This window comes from Mandrillus leucophaeus, unplaced genomic scaffold (genome assembly GCF_000951045.1).
Source record: "Mandrillus leucophaeus isolate KB7577 unplaced genomic scaffold, Mleu.le_1.0 Scaffold424, whole genome shotgun sequence".
NCBI classification, from domain to species: domain Eukaryota; kingdom Metazoa; phylum Chordata; class Mammalia; order Primates; family Cercopithecidae; genus Mandrillus; species Mandrillus leucophaeus.
This window is the reverse complement of record NW_012104521.1, coordinates 557,632-573,007: the sequence shown is the minus strand read 5'-3', so window position 1 is coordinate 573,007 and position 15,376 is coordinate 557,632. Positions and strand designations below refer to the sequence as shown.

At 39.4% G+C, this 15,376-nt stretch overlaps 1 protein-coding gene and 1 pseudogene across 1 annotated transcript in view; one reads left to right on the top strand and one right to left on the bottom strand.

The window, feature by feature from the left end:
- The window catches only part of PTP4A1 (protein tyrosine phosphatase type IVA, member 1), a 52,244-nt gene that overhangs the window by 25,435 nt on the left and 11,433 nt on the right, over positions 1–15,376 (top strand). The window lies entirely within an intron of this gene.
- Positions 1–15,376, bottom strand: part of LOC105548866 — a 24,180-nt pseudogene that overhangs the window by 7,512 nt on the left and 1,292 nt on the right.

Genomic DNA, 15,376 nt, shown 5'->3' with positions numbered 1-15,376 from the left:
TATATATATATATATTTTGTAGAGATGAGGTCTCACTATGTTGCCCAGGCTGGTCTCAAGCTCCCAGGCTCAAGCGATCCTGCCATCTTGGCCTCCCAAAGTGCTGGGATTACAGGCATTGAGCCACTATGCTCTGCCTAATAAAACAACTTAAAGATATTACAGCAAACTTGCCTTAGGTGTGCCTTGTTAGATATTTTCTCAGGGCATGGTTTCTGTATGCCTCATAATGCATAATGGGAGGATGATACCACAGGGGAAGTTAAGTCTAAAATTCTCTGAGCAAAGGCTTTGCCAAAGAGATCAGCATGTCACTATCGCTTTGGGTGAATCTGTACTACATCAATAATTTATTCCTGAGTCACTGATACTGCTTGTCACTTCTTGTTATTCATTTCAAAGAATAAAAAGTATGATTATTCTAAATAGTAATGTAAAAGTGAGTTGTTAATCGGCTTTTACAAGAAATGCCCAAATATAACAAGCAGAAATTAGTAAACGATCTGTAGCACTTAGGTGATACTATCGAAGATAAACCCATCTGTTAGCATCATCACTTCTTGATTTCATCCTCTAATCTCATTGTCTGCTGCCAGATCCTATTTCTCAGGGTTTCTGTTTTCTACCAAACACTAGCAGAGTCATCCAAACATCCTGAAATCAAGCATGAGATAATAATAGCATAAAATATGCTAGTTTCTTATTGAATACTTATTATGTGCCAAGCACTGTGTTAAGCACAGGGAAATTAACAGAACACAGCCTCTGCCTTGGATCTTCAAAAGGTATGAGGGAGATAGATGATGTTTAAAAAATGATTATCATCATGGGATGAATGCTGCAGCAGAGGTATTTGCAAGGTACAATGGAAGTACAGGGAATGGAATATCTGTTGATGAGGAAATCAGGAAAATTTAATTTAAAAATTAATATTAGGTGTGGGCATGGCAGCTCATGCCTGTAACCCCAGAACTTTGGGAGGCCAATGCAGGTGGATCACCTGAGGTCAGGAGTTTGAGACCAGCCTGGCCAACATGGTGAAACCCTGTCTCTACTAAAAATACAAAAATTAGTGATCCACCACCTTATGATCCACCCGCCTCGGCCTCCCAAAGTGCTGGGATTACAGGCGTGAGCCACCGCGCCCGACTACATATGCATTTTTCAAATGCAGGGTGGATTAGATGGGACAAGACAAGTCATTGAATTAAGTTATTGCAGTTCAACTCAGAAAATATTGTGGAAGGAAGTAAAAGGAAGAAGGAGGGAGGGATGGAGGAGAGAAGGAAGCAGGGAAGGAAAGAAGCAGCAAATGAACAAATAATGCTTTTGACAGTAAAAAATTAGAAGGAGGGGGACAGTTTCTGAGCCACTGCTCTCCAGTCTCAATAGAATGTGGTAGCCAGTCAGACAGAAAAGAAGAAAAGGGAGGAGTCTAGTAAGACTGCCATGTCTGTGGCTTGAGCACCTGAGGGACAAAGTTTCCAGTCATTGTCTCATGATAACAGTAAGATAAACAGGTCTCATGGGGGAAAAGAGATTATTGACTCAGTCTAAGCCATGTTGAATATGAGGTGCCTCAGTTCATCCCATGGAAATATATATACACCCAGAGCTCAGAAGAGAAGACTTTACTGGAAGCACATGTTAGAGTCATCATTGAATGTTTGGAAGTTGAGATCAAAGAAGTCCTCTAAGTAAGTCTGAAACTGTAAAGTGTATGAGAATGGCAGAGAGAGAATAGGAAATATTCTTTAAAATACCAACACCTATAGGGCAGCGAGGCAGAGGAAGACAAGCCATCCCAGGGGTCCCCATAAATGTAGGCAAAACAAGAGAGTTTCGAGAAAGAAATAAAGATATGGAATGAGTTTCCTCATCTGTCAGGTAGGATTGTCATAAGACTTACATAATTCTCCTAAAGTGTCTATTACAGTGCCTACACATAGTAAGCACTGAATAAATGTTGAAGGGTGAATAGCTTTAAACAGGACACATCAAAGGCCATAAGGATGGCTTGACTGTATGGAGGCATGAAGGATAGATCATTTTGCTCACTCTTCTCCCCTTATCAGTCAAAAGAACACTGGAGAGATGAATCACTGATGTTCACCATGTCCATTAGCGGGAAATTAACAAGTTTAACTTCACCAAAATCAGTTCACATTTACAAATAACATGCCAATGAAGAAAAATATATCTTATAAATACTCCCTTGTAACAAAGATTATTAAAGCTATTCTAAAAAAAAAAAACTGTTCTACATTAATTAAAAGGATCATAATATAATGATACTTGTAAACAGCAGGGACTTCAGTGGAGTTATTAGGGGAAGTGATAGTGTATAAAGCTATTTGACAGTTTCATTTCCATCCTTACTTGTAAAAACAGAAAATTTACTTTTCACAATGAACACTAAATAAAAGAAAAATGGCTTAAATAGCAGCAAAAAAAAAAAAAAAATCATTTGGTTTAAAAAATGAATTTCACGGCCAGGCGCAGTGGCTCACATCTGTAATCCCAGCACTTTGGGAGGCCGAGGCAGGCGGATCATGAAATCAGGAGATGGAGACCATCCTGGCCGACATGGTGAAACCCTGTCTCTACTAAAAACATAAAAGTTAGCCAGGCATGGTGGTGTATGCCTGTAGTCCCAGCTACTCAGGAGGCTGAGGTAGAAGAATCACTGGAACCCAGGAAGCAGAGGTTGCAGTAAGCCAAGATCACGCCACTGCACTCCAGCCTGGGTGACAGAATGAGACTCCATCTCAAAAAAGAAAAAAAAAATGAATTTCACAGCCAGACATGGTGGCTCATGCGTGTAATACTAGCACTTTGGGAGTCTGAGGCAGGTTTGCCCAGGCTGGTTTCGAACTCCTGCGCTCAAGCAATCCTCCTGCCTCAGCCTCCCAAAGTACTGGAATTACAGGGGTGATCCACCGTACCTGGCCAGAATGGTGTTTTTCTTGACAACAGCAACCCAGGATGGACATACCAGGAATATATAATATTGTGGAAGATTAGGGAGTGGCCTCATTCATGAAAGACTAAGGAAGGTACCTCATGGTAATGTATTTCATAACATATCTAACCAATTTCCATAGTTTTCATCATTTACAATAGTGCCTCCCAATAAAAACGAATTACTTGAAAAGTGAAAAATACCAGCCTGGCAAACATGGGGTAACCCTGTCTTTACTAAAAATACAAAAATTAGCGGGGTTTGGTGGTAAGCACCGGTAATCCCAGCTACTTGGGAGGCTGAGAATCAGCCTTGAGGCAGGAGAATCACTTGAACCCAGGCAGCAGAGGTTGCGGTGAACTGAGATCACGCCATTGCACTCCAGCCTGGATGACAAGAGCAAGACTCTGTCTCAAAAAAAAAAAAAGAAAAAGAAAAAAAGAAAAGAGAAGTGAAAAGTAAAAAACAAAACACAAAGCCTTTTTTTTTTTTTTTCTCTTGAGACAGTCTCATTCTGTTGCCCAGGCTGGAAGGCAGTGCACACGATCTAGGCTCACTGCAACCTCCACCTCCCAAGTTGAAGTGATTCTCCTGCCTCAGCCACCCTAGCTGGCATTACAGGCATGTGCCACCATGGCCCACTAATTTGTGTATATTTTTTTAAGATACGTTTTTGCCATGTTGATCAGCCTGGTCTCTAACTCCTGACCTCAGGTGATCTGCCCTCCTCGGCCTCCCAAAGTGCTGGAATTACAGGTGTGAGCCACTGCACCTGGCCACAAAGTCTAATTCTTGAAATTAAGTTCAATAGAAATAAAGTTACCCTGTCAAATTGCTGTAAAAGTTTTTAAATGCTTGCTCTCAATTTCTATGCTTATCTCCTCTCAGATCAGTTTGTAGATTGGCACCAGTTCACAGACTACAGTGGGAGTAGCATTAGTCTAGGGAACAACTTCTGTTGAAATAGCCATCAGAATGAAAAGGAAGGGCAGATTTTCAGTAAAGTATTGCGTAATCATATTTTATGATTCACTTTTACTAAACTCATGGAAGGATGACATATAAGCCCAAATGCCAGTGCATTTGTAATGGAATAATTCCTTTACAGGATCAGAACATGTAGGAAGCCAAATTAATAATTGACAGCTTGTTTGTTTAGCAAAGAACCAGAGAATAAGAAAGTAAATAACCTTAAGGGATATTTCAAGGCCATGAGTGCAGCCTAACAGAGTAATGGAAGCAGGGACTCTTACAGTTAAGCCACTGGAATTTGAATTCCAGCTGCATCACATAATACTTGTATGACCCTAAGCTTTCTGAGGCTGCATGTCCTGATTTTGATAATGGGGATAATATCAATCTGGAGAGATTTATGAAAGGATTAATATAGTGCTTAATACAGTAGCCAACACATAGTAAGCACTCAATAAATGTCAGTCAGTTATTAATACTATCCTAAAATAAGGTATATTTCTACAACAACCAGCATGTTTAGTACAGATTCAACGCCTCTTCCCTAGACAGTGCCTGATAAACACTGACAACCTTCAAATCTTTAGACCTTTCTCCTCTGTGTAGCCAGTCATCATCTTCCTTCTGTTCTCACAATCTTCCTCTGGGCAGATAAAATAAAATTGATTTTGTTTCGCTTACAATCACATTCCAGGGCAGTCTCCCTTAGGTTATACCCAAGTCACCTTGGGTTTTAGATGTTTCCAAACGTTTAGAGGCAATTTCTTGGTTTATAGCCACAAACATGATATATAAACAACTTTAAGTCCCCAGGGAGCTTCTCACTGGTTGGGCATTATATTCTCACATTTGATGGCTAATAAATACACATTGAAAGTAAATTATAATCAGATTAACTATCCAAGAACACGGAATCACAATGAAAGTGGTTATAATGTTTTTGACAATTGCCGTCAGGTTAGGATAAGCTGATGTTTCTATCTCTGCTGCAGAAAGTACAATAAGGCTACAGACCTATCAGTGCAACCTCTTTGAGCATTTATCTGAAATGATTTTTTCCCCAACTGTAAGAGCAACATTTTTGGAAAAAAAAATTACAAAATATAGGAAGTTACAAATAAAAAATTGTTTATCATCACATCACCCAGTGACACCCATAAAGTATTTAAATGTCAGTTATTACCTGTTAACATTTTAGTTTATTTCTTTCTCTTTTTTCATAGTGTTGTTTCTCTTTATTTAACATTACAATTATTTCTTTATGTTAAAGACATTAAGTTTTTCTTTTTTTTTTTTTTTTTTTTGAGACGGAGTTTTGCTCTTGTTTCCCAGGCTGGAGTGCAATGGTGTGGTCTCGGCTCACCACAACCTCCGCCTCCCAGGTTCAAGTGATTCTCGTACCTCAGCCTCCCGAGTAGCTGGGATTATAGGCGCCATCCACCACACCCAGCTAATTTTGTATTTTTAGTAGAGACAGAGACAGTGTTTCTCCGTGTTGGTCAGGCTGGTCTCCAACTCCTGACCTCAAGTGATCCAACTGTCTTGGCCTCCCAAAGTGCTGGGATTACAGGCGTGAGCCACCAAGATAGTTTTAATATCTGAAAAGTATTTCATTATATAGATACTTCAAGTGATATCACCCACTATGAGTTGATTTTTTAACTAATTTCTATCTCAGAGTCTGAGTATTCTAACAAATTCAACAAAACAGTGCAAATATGTGTTTAGCACATAGCTTGGAAAACAATAAGAGCACAGTAAATTTTAGGTATACTTGCTGTTATAGTAATCTATCAAGAGTTTAATTGTTCTCTTGAAACCTAAATACACAATTTTTAGGAGTCCCGCTGCTGTATTCTCAAAACCCTCAGAAATAGTGTCTTTCTCTAAGTATAATTTGAGTGCCTTTATTTATTTTAAGTTTCTGGTTTATTCCTTACAAACATATTGCTAATGAAAATGTGAAATTACGGAACTTTTCATCAGTGTGCCTATACATTCAGCACCACAACATAAAATAGGCTCAAAATCATGGCCTTATATCTCTGGCCTTTGACAATTTGGAGGCAGTGAGGCATTTTGTGATGTAAATCTTCTCCATTGTATTTCCATATTTCTAATCTCTCCACTTTCTCTGACTCCACTGTCCTGATCATAGTCAACACCAACATTGCCTTCCATTTGACAAGGGAGGAAATCTCAAGTGTTTCACCCTGTTAAAATAATTCTACTCTAGGACCTTCTCCAATCCATTCTCCACAGAACAGAAAAACAATTTTCTTAAAACACATTTCCTGATATGTGGTGTGATTCACTGTCACTGAAATAAATCCAGATTCTTTCCATGGCCTGCAAGGTCCTGCATGATCCAGTCCCTGCTAGATGTCTGGGCTTATTTCCTTTGCTTGTATTGCTGCAGTCCCTCAGGTCTTCCAACTCCTTGAGTACCACCAAACTCCCACCTGAAATTTTGTGTTGTCATTTCCTCCACCAAAAATATCTCTCTTCCTCCCCCTCTTTTTGTGATTCATTCTCATCATTTAGATCTGGATCTCCTGGGAGACACCACCCCTGACTTCACTGTCTAAAGTAAGTCACCCCAGCCATTCTGTTGACCTCCTTCACAGCACAGATTATAAATATATTCTATGCTTATTTACTTGTTATTTTCTCTCTTTCCTCATCTGTATATAAATTTCACTGGGGCAGAAAACATGTTTATGTTTTTCATAAGATAGCAGAGTGCCTGGCATATGCTAGGCATTTAACACATATGTGCTGGGGAAGGAGGGAAGGTTGACAGCCACAGCTGTGGATGTAGGTGAAAACCCCAAGGAAAGTGGAAAGTGAGTCCAGGAGGCCCTAGGACAAAACTCTAGTGAACACCATTGTTAATGGGATTAAGAGACTAAGAACCCTGCAAAGAAAACTTAGAAAAACTGGGAATGGGATGCCCTAATAGAATTTTATATGGGAAAGCAATATGATAGAATCCAAATAAATAGTGGTTGAGTGTTTATTATGTGCTTTAATATGTCTGAGGATTAAAGAAATACATTATAGGACAGCTATACTTAATGATGGTTCACGCTTGTAATCCCAGCACTTTGGGAGGCCAAGGCAGGCAGATCACTTGAGGTCAGGAGTTCGAGACCAGCCTGGCTGACATGGAGAAATCCCATCTCTACTAAAAATACAAAAATTAGCCGAGTGTGGTGGCAGGTGCCTGTAATCCTAGCTGCTTGGGAGACTGAGGCAGGAGAATCACTTGAACCCGGGAGATGCAGGTTGCAGTTAGCCAAGATCACTCCAGCCTGGTAACAGAGCGAGACTCTGTCTCAAAAAAAAAAAAAAAAAAAAAAAAAAAATTTCAAAAGGCTTCTATACTCATTTTCTCTTTTGTTCAGTATCTTCCAACCATGAATGGAGCTATAGAAATACACGAAGATAGCAATGTTTGTTGAACATCCCTAGTTAAAAAGCAACTGTGTCAGGATAGGAAAAAAGCATGACTATTGTAGCTTTTGTTAAATAAATATTATTATGCTTGCAGGAAATTGTTCAACAACATTTCTCCTTATGTAAGGCCTGCCCCAGTAATGCTGCTTAGGTCAGTGTCTGTCTGGATTATCTGTAGCCTAAATGCCAACTCTGTAAATTAAACCTGTCAAGTGACAGCTTTGCCATAGCATGCATATCCAACCTTTAAAATTTATTTATACTCCATTCCCTTTCTCTAGCCAGATTAAATTCTCCTTTCCTAAGCTATTTTTGCCTCAGTTCAGACTGTGGCATAATTCAACATGTTCTAAACAATCACATGGAGACTGTGGCCTTCCTGATTTTCAATTCCCAAATGATTTTTATTCAGGCTATAGAACAGCAACAGAAATTTCACCAAATTTACTAAAATAAGAAGAGTCTTCTCAAACCAGATTCCTCCAGGTACCAGTAGGCAAATCAGTCATGAGTTATTTATAGATTCATAATAAATCCTTTATTCAGTGCCCCAAGGAAATGGTGACTTTCAGCATGGAAATGAAAAGTATTCTCTTACTAATCAATCTGTCCATCATTTCTTTTTTGTTTTTCCTTGAGAGAGATGGTCTTTGGTCTGTTGCCCCAGATGGAGTGCAGTGACATGATCACAGCTCACTGCAGCCCCAAACTCCTGGGTTCAAGCAATCCTCTCACTTCAACCTTCCAGTGAGCTACATCTACAGGAATGCACCATCATGCCCAGAAAATTTTTTTTTCTTTTGTAGAGACAGGGTCTGACTGTGTTGACTACATCTTAATACACATACTAAGTCCTTAACATGCATACTAAGCTCCTATAGAAGTAAATACTATATTAAGCGGCAGAATTACTAATGTGAATACACATTCTCATTTGATTTGGAGACTACCCAGGCAACTTTCAGGTTTATATTTAGATTGATTACAATTAGACATGAAAAATAAGGGACAGAGAATGGGCCTAATAGAGATTGATTGAAGAGAATTGTTTCTTAAAATAGACTTAAAAAAAAAAAAAAGTTGTTCAAAATTGCCTTAATCAATTTTACAGAAAAAATATTACCTCAAATGGTTTGATTTGATGACTTGATAAGATGTTACTTCTGATGCAGCAGGATTCATTTATTAAGATAAACATTTACATCTGTAGTACCCTCCTAGGTGGGTGACTGTTTCTATATATCTGACTCTGAACAAAACACAGTAGCCTACAGGCAGCTATTGACCTTTGGACTTTGTCTTTAGGCCAGATTCCTTAAAAGGCTTGTTGTGACAAGTTTATTTGCTCATTGGAAATTTCTGTGTCTAAAATTCCCACTGAAATTAGGATGTAGCACTGCTACAGCATTTTGATTATTCATCAAAACTTATTCAAAAGACTTTTGATAAAACTTTAAAACTTTAAATCAGTGTCTTAAGGAAGAATATTAAGTCACTTTTTAACATAGAGCATTTTTTAGTTTTGAATAATATTTAAGCAGTGCAAATTATATGTTCATAGAGATTCAAGCATAGGCATACCTTGGAGATATTGCAAGTTCAGCTCCAGACCACCACAATAAAACAAATATTACAATAAAGGAAGCCACATGCATTTTTTTGTTTCCCATTTACACTACGTTGTTGTCTGTTAAGTGTGCATAGCACTATGTCTAAAAAATGTACATACCTGTTTTGTCCCACTGAACCCATAGCTGGAGTTGCCTTAAAAGCAGCGGCAGGAGAATTCCTGCAAGAGAGTACCCCAAACCATTTGGAGACAGGGCTGGTTTGAGGTTTCAAAGAAAGAAGCTCCAAATGCCAGAGTGATCAGTCCAAAACATTTATTAAAGAAACTTGCAGGGTGTTGCAATGTATCATTGTGATGGACAGCAAGAGAAAAGGGTTGTTTTACCCACATAAGTCTGTAGTCAGGGGGTGAGAAGATGGAGTTTACATGAAAATTTAAGGAATTTGGCTCAGGGTCGGGGTCAGTTTCTTTCCAGTAAACCTAGATACTATTATCAGTGCCTGGGAATGTTCAAGCTGGTTTGGGTTCAAGCCAGCTGAGGAAAACCTATGGCTACGGCTGCTGGGTCACTGTGATTTTAGTCAGGACACAGAAAGGAAGTGGGGGAAACGGGTACCCTACAATACCTTAATTTAAAAATACTTTTGCTAAAAACTGCTAACAATCATCTGAGCCTTCAGCAAGTCACAATCTTTGCTGTTGGAGAATCCTGCCTCAGTGATGATGGCAGCTGACTGATCAGGGAGGAAGTTGCTGAAGGTTAAGGTGGCTGTGGCAATTTCTTAAAATAAGACACTGGAGTTTGCTGCATTGATGACTCTTCACAAAAAATTTATCTGTAGCAGGCAGTGCTGTTTGACAGTATTTTACACACAAGAGAACACCTTTCAAAGTTGTAGTCAGTCCTCTTAAAACTCGCCCACTGCTTTATCAGCTAAGTTTATGTGATATTATAAATTCTTTATCATTTCAACAATGCTCACGGCATCTTCACCAGTGGTAGATTCTATCTCAAGAAACCACTCTCTTTTCTCCTTCATAAGAAGCAACTCCTCATTCATTCAAGTTTGATCATAAGATTGCAGCAATTTAGTCTCCTCTTCAGACTCTGTTTCTAACTCAAATTATCTTGCTATTTCCACCATATCTGTAGTGATTTCCTCCACTGAAGTCTTGAACCCCCTCAAGGTCATCCATGAGAGTTGGAGTTAACTTCTTTCAAACTTCTGTTCATGCTGATATTTTTACCTCCTCTCATGAATGTTCTTAATGGCATCTAGAACCCTTTCCAGAATGTTTTTGGTTTACTTTGCTTAGATCCATCAGTGGAATCACCATCTATGGCAACTTATAACCTTATGAAATGTACTTAAATATTAAAACCTGAAAGTCAAAATTAATCCTTGATCTATGGGTTGCAAAATGGATGCTGTGTTAGCAGCCATGAAAACAACATTAATCTCCTCGTACATCTCAATCAGAGTCCTTCAATGACCATGTGCGTTGTCAACAAGCAATAGTATTTTTAAATAAATCATGTTTTATCAGTAGGTCTCAACAGTGGACTTAAAATATTTAGTGAGCCACGCTAAACAGATGTGCTGTCAACCAGATTTTGTTCTTCCATTTATAGAGCACAGCAGAGTAGATTTAGCATAATTTTTAAGGGTCCTAGGATTTTCAGAATGGTAAATGAGCATCTGCTTCAACTTAAAGTTACCAGCCACATCAGCCCCTAACAAGAGAATTGCCTGTCCTCCAAAGCTTTGAGGCCAAGCATTGACTTCTATAGCTATGAAAGTCCTGGATAGCATCTTCTTCCAATGTAAGACTGTTTTGTCTACATTGAAGATCTGTTAATTAGTGTAGCCACCTTCATCAATGTTCTTGGCTAAGTCTTCTCAATAACTTGCTGCAGCTTCTCCATCAGCACTTACTGCTTCACCTTTCATTTTTATGTTAGGGAGAGGGCTTCTACTTTTAAACCTCATGAACCCACCTCTGCTATCTTCAAACTTTTCTTCTACAACTTCCTAACCTCTCTCAGCCTTCATAAAAATGAGGAGAGTTAAGGCCTTGCTCTGGATTAGGCTTTGACTTAAGAGAATGCTGAACTCTAAAACTTTCTCCTTATCAACAATGAAACTGTTTCACTTTCTTATCATTCCTGTGTTCACTGGAGTAGCACTTTTAATTTCCTTCAAGAGCTTTTCCTTGGCATTCACAACTTGACTGTTTTGGGTATGAGGCCTAGTTTTCAGCCTATCTCTGCTTTCAACTTGCCTTACTCAGCTTAATCATTTTTAGCTTTGATTTAAAGTGAGAGATGAAGGACTCTTCCTTTCACTTGAACACTTAGAGGCCTTTGTAGGGTTATTAATTGGCCTAATTTCAGTATTGCCATGTCTCGCTGAGGGACTGGCCGATCAGCGGAGCAGTCAGAATATATACATTTATCAAATAAGTTTGCCATCTTAAATGGGTACAGTTTGTGGTGGCCCAAAACAATTCCAATAGTAACATCAAAGATCACTGTTCACAAGTTGACATAACAGATGTAATAATAATTTAAAAGTTTGAAATATTGGGAGAATTACCAAGATGTAACACAGAGACATGAAATGAGTACATGTTATTGGAAAAATGGCTCTGATGGACTTGACAAAAAGCTGTCACAAACCATCATTTTGTTAAAAAAAACCAGTATTTGCAAAGCACAATAAATGAAGGCATGCCTGTATACTACGTATTTATTTTAATAATCATATAAGAAAATTAATTGGATATAAAATAGACTGCTCTAAAACAGCAAGAGGGAAATAAACTTTAACAATGCTGACAGTAGCCAAGGCATACTTGAATTTTTAGGACTCTCGTTAAATATGGGTATGGGAACTTACCCTCTGCACCAGTATCCAGACACTTACTAGATTATGGCCCATTGGGGTATTTGCCTGTACTAAGTATATTTGCTAGACTGTCATTATATCTTACAATCTAGTGTCTTTTTCTAGGTTGGTATTGTCCCATTTAATCTATCATTGCAATGATATTACTCTTGCTATATTAAATGTTTTTATCAGACTTCCTTGTAGCCCCAACCAATCTGAGAAGACTGAAAATTAAGGAATCCTTCACTCCTTTTGTAAACTTGGTATAAATGGAATCAATGTTTACTAGATCTGCTGTTCTGGCAAAGATTTCTCTGTTCTTCTTCATCAAGATTTGCCAGTCTTCCTCTGCACTCTTGCCTTCTGCAGTCTTTCATCTTCCATAAAAACATTCCTTATAATATTCTTTTTTTGAAATGAAGTCTCACTCTGTCTCCCAGGCTGGAGTGCAGTGCCACGATCTCAGCTCAATGCAGTCTCTGCCTCCCGGCCCTCCAGTGAGTCTCCTTCCTCAGCCTCCCAAGTAACTGGGATTAGAGGTACCTGCCACCATGCCCAGCTAATTTTTTGTATTTTTAGTAGAGATGGGATTTCACCATATTGACCAGGTTGGTCTTGAACTCCTAACCTCAAGTGATCCACCCACCTTGTTCTCCCAAAGTACTGGGATTGCAGGCATGAGCCTGTATGCCACTACGCTCAACCTCCTTATAATATTCTTCTAGTCTTATTTCCCAACTGTTGGCTCTTATGTTTTGAATTGTCAGTAGAAAGTCCTGCCTATCGTGATGAGGTCAAGGACACATGTTTTGCTGAGAGAAGTAACTTCCAGCCGAGAATCTTGTTTAGCAGGAGGGAAAATCCTCTATATTAGAGCTTCTTCTGGAGCTCAGAGTAAGCACTGACTTTTACAGGTGTTTTCTCACTTTTTGATGTCTGAAAGCATTATTTTCAAGTTTGTTAGAGACCCACTTTTAAAAAGTACAGGTGCTAATGCTCTGAGTGCAAGTCTGTAAGGGTTAGTGAGTCCTCAAATCACAGGAGTCTCCTGACCAATGTTGGGATGTTCTACTGTTCTCCAAGAATCTGCAGCTTAAAAGTATTAAACTCAATACAGCAGACACCCTCAGCATAGCAGTGAACCACAATGGCAGCTGACAAAGAAGCAGGAACATTTAATGGACTGGTCAGTAAGACCACACTTATGTCTTGTTTAAAATGTGTCCTTTCCTTTGGGAGGCTGAGTCAGGCAGATCTCTTGAGGTCAGGAGTTCAAAACCAACCTAGTCAACATGGGGTTTTCTAAAAGTACAAACAAATTAGCCAGGTGTGGTGGCAGGTGGCTGTAATCCCAGCTACTTGGGAGGCTGAGGCAGGAGAATCGCTGGAACCCAGGAGGCTGAGATTGCAGTGAGCCAAGATCGTGACACTGCACTCCAACCTGGGCAACAGAGCAAGACTCCATCTCAAATAAATACATAAAATAAAATAAAGTGCATCATTTCTCTCAACAGCAAAAGCCTTATTTTTTCATCCTTTAAATATATTACTTCCATCGTAGAATAAGATGGTACCTTGTCTGAGAGGCTAAGACCCCCAGGCCACTTGAGAATTTGAGAGCTTTTAGAACTTGATGAGCATAGCTGACTGGATACTTCATGTCAGCACTGCTTGTGGTAATTACAGGATCTGTGGATCACAAGGCTCACAACTTGTATCACAAGTTCTACAAGAAAATTGGCTAACACAGATTTGGCTCTGTTAATCATTTGCTGAGTTTATATCTTGTCCCACCAAACGTATTTTTTGAAACGCCATTACATGAAAAAGTTTCACTATTCCAATTATGTGTGTTTGCCAACTTTTGGAGTAAGAGTGGCTGATTGAATATGTGCTTTTTAACTACACTATTATATACATTGGCCAAGCTTTTTATATTAACCCTACCCATGAAGTATCACCAATATTTTCTCCCAGTGTGAAATTAACATTTCTCAAAAGTCTTTTGCCATATAAAAGTTTTAAGTTCTTATATATGATGAAATCTGTCCCTTTTTGACTTTGAATTCCCCAGCCTGCTTAGCTTTGCCCCTACCACCCAAGATTTTTTTTAAGCTTTCTATATTTTTTTAGAATTTAAGATTTTAGAGTCTTTACTTTTTAAAATCATTTATTTGTAAAGGGACATATTTCTCAAGTGTGCTAGTTTCCCTTGATTTTAATGGATTAAAATGTGTCCTAGGTGAGTCATTTTCTTCAAAATGACGATTAGTTTTTGTTCCTTTGAAAGTCTGGCCCAGGATTTTGTTTTTGTTTTTTGAAAGTTTTTATTTTACTTACAGTGTTAAGAAAGTTGAGTAACTATACAACCAGAGTCTCTAAATAAATCCTAGGATGCTGCAGCGCACTGAGAGAGGACAAAATTTGATCCCTAAAGACCTCTCCAATCTCATACTCAGTGAAAATAACAAACAAAAGGCTTCAGTGTTAGTGGAAAACTGAGTTCTTCAAAAGCAGGTAAAGATCCTGTTTACTCCTTCCCCAGAGCTGAGGAGAAAGGGTTTTCAGATTATAAGTAACAGAGTTGCCCTTGTATGGCACAAAACTGCGATAAGACTTTACTTCTTAGGGGCTTAAATAATGAAGTCAGTAAAAGAGGACTGAAAACGAACATAAAAAAACGAACATAAAGAAGAGCTTTAGCTTTGACGCAAAGAATTACATCAGTGTTTGACAAAGCCGAAGATTCTTAATTTCTCAAAACACTTTCTTTAAGCACTTCCTAACCTTTCATTATCTGAGACAACATATCAAGTGAGCAGCAGTACAAAGGATGCATGTGATTTCGAAATGCCACAATTGAGCCAACTGCAGTTGCACGCGTACGTAGTATAGAGGCATGATCAGAAAAAGAATATAGGGAGCACAGGGCTTCGTCTGCATCAAAAGATACTCTCCCCATCTTCTATAGCATTAAGTTTTGCGAAGGTAAGTTTCTCCCCGCTTGAAAGCGCCCCCAGGGACAAGAATTCATCTTGACCAAGCCTAAGGCCGTGGCATGCAAGGTGTTGAGTCACCGGGTACAGCGGTCGTGCGACATAAATATTATTTGATGACGAATGTACTCGGGGCCCAGGTGCCAAGGTAAACCACTGGCAAAGATGACCGTGGTTAAGGCAGTAGAAAATAGGGTCGACACTGAGACGCGGTTCCAGCCCTAGAGGGATTGCATTTTACCATTCGGGCAAACTTCGAGTCTCCTCATGTGACATGTGTGCACTCCTGGATGGTTTTAATTATGAGAAACGTGGTTTGCAGCAGGAGTCCTTCCAGTCGATAGATCGGAATCTCTCTCGCTCCCACCCATTCTTAACCTCAGGCTTCCTGCATCCCGGAGTCCTCCCAGCAGCCCCTTCCCTCCCCCGCCCGGGGGATGCTCCGGTTCGGCGCTTAGCCATTCATCAACCGGTTCACACCGGCGGCGGCCGCCGCGGAGTGACGTCCGCGGGGGGCGGGTCTCCG